Raw genomic sequence first — 2,266 nt, 5'->3', positions numbered from 1 at the left:
GGCTTAGCAAACAATGTATTGACAGATGACTGCATTGGTATATAGAAAAGGGCTTTGAGCCAAATATGGATGATTCTGATTATTTGTCTTTGCATATAGATGAACACACAGCTGGGGCTCTCTCAGGAGGCCTGCCGGTCAACTTGGTCCAAAGGAATGACTGTGCTATTTTTGCACTTTCCCTCACATTATTTCTTAAGGCTTGAGGGAATTTAAATGTGACTTACTTGGCAATGACAAGTGTCTGTCCCCTCGGTGCCTCCTGAATGAGATCATTTACACAAGTCACATTCCCATCATGCTTTCTGTTTCTTCATAGAGAAATAGAATCACTAGGGTGAAATCTCCAATTTGAGAAGGGGCATGGGTTTCTCCCCTGTGAAAAAGGCTACTTCAGAAATGTCCCCATTGCATGGCACCCCATCAGACTCCATCGGAAAACACCCCTAAAGGTCAACAAACAGACCTTGAACTATTTATAGGCTTTTCTTTTTTTGTCATTGGCTTGTTATTGCTGTTGTTTTGTTTGCTTTTGTTGCTTTATTTTGCTTTGTCTTGCTTTGTGCTTATTATTGTCTCTGCATGTCTATCTAGATAAGATAGGCGTGATAAACAATCCATCCAGAGGAGGAAACAATGGGACCGATGGGAGGCAGGGGAAAGGAAGTATGTGTTAGCAAAGCCAGGGACAAGGGAACAACAAGTGATCTAAAATCAATGGCGGGGAGGGTGCTAGTGGCCTGGTAGGGCTTGATCAAGGGCAATGTAACCAAGAGGAATTACTGAAACCCAAATGAAGGCTGAACATGATAGTGAGACAATATGAAAGTAAAAGGAAATAGAGGAAAGAACTAGGAGGCAAAGGGCATTTATGGAGGTCTAAATACAGGCATATACATATGTAAATATACTTTTATATGATGACAGGGAAATAGATGTGTACATATAGGTTTAGTATTAAGGCAGCAGATGGGCATCGGGCCTCTACTCAAGTATTCTTTCAATGCAAGAACACTTTGTTCTAATAACCTGGCATCCTGTGATGCTCACCTTCCTGACATGATCACTGAAGACAAAGTGGGTGCATAGGAAAATGTGGTAAAGAAAGCTGATGGTGCCTGGCTATCAAAAGATATAGCATCTGTGGTCTTAAAGGCTTGAAGATAAACAAACGGCCATCTAGTTGAGAAGCAACAAAGTCAATATGAAATAAGCACACCAGCTTGTGTTATCACGAGGTGTTGAAGGGCATCAAAGAACAAAAATCACATCATTGTGAATGAAGGGAAGTGTGGAGTGGGTACCCAAACCCATCTGTAGGCAATTGGACATCCCCTTACAGAAGGGTCGCAGGAAGGAGACGAGCCAGTCAGGGTGCAATAGCACCAATGAAACATACAACTGTTCTCTAGTTAGAGAAAAAAGCACGGAACCTCTCCTGCCCTGAACAGTCCTGACTGTTTACAAAGCAGAACGTGAGGACCAGCAACACATTTAGAAATACGCATCATGTTCGCGCTTCTCTATCACTCACACACATTTTTTATACTGAAATCTTGAGCTTTCCATCCATGTCTACTGAAAGGAAAGCTAGGAACGATTAAGTGTATTTAAAATGCACCAGCAGTACAAATCTGGAGGGGGTTGTCCGTCCACGTGGAGCAGTGGGTTTGGGTTTGTAGGAGATACAAAGGCCTATTATGGAGAAGCAGGGAAGCTGTCAGTGCTTTACACAGAGTAGACACTTAATGAGCATTTTCAACATCAACTAATGAATTCCCTACACAAAATATCCAAGCTCGAAGCCACTTTAAAACTCTGAAGAAGAGTTCTTTGCTTCTAATGTATTTGTGTATATTTGCGGCACAATATAGAATAGGAACCAAGACCTTGGTTCCTGAGCAAATTTAAGCCAACAGGCCGTTTCTTTGATTTTTCTCACCTTCTCCTCCTCTACCACCACCACCTCCTCTTCCTCCTCCTCTACCACCACCTCCTCCTCCTCCTCTACCACCACCTCCTTCTTCTCAGTCTTCAGTGTGGATTGCAATTCTATTTATCTATCTCTATTGATCGATCAATATACCTACCTACCTATCTGCTTATCTGTAGCAAACACTGGGGTAATATTTTATTTGTAGCCAAATTCACAGCCAATAGAGTCCTGGGACGCATAATAGTGTTCTAATACATAAGCAGCTAAGAACATAATATGAGATCTTTTGAAACTGATGTGAAGTGACCAAAATATGATTGAACTATTGAA

The sequence above is a fragment of the Echinops telfairi genome, unplaced genomic scaffold (genome assembly GCF_000313985.2).
Source record: "Echinops telfairi isolate 266 unplaced genomic scaffold, ASM31398v2 ScPeMD7_4;HRSCAF=17, whole genome shotgun sequence".
In the NCBI taxonomy this organism is placed as follows: domain Eukaryota; kingdom Metazoa; phylum Chordata; class Mammalia; order Afrosoricida; family Tenrecidae; genus Echinops; species Echinops telfairi.
Note: the sequence above shows the minus strand (reverse complement) of the source record.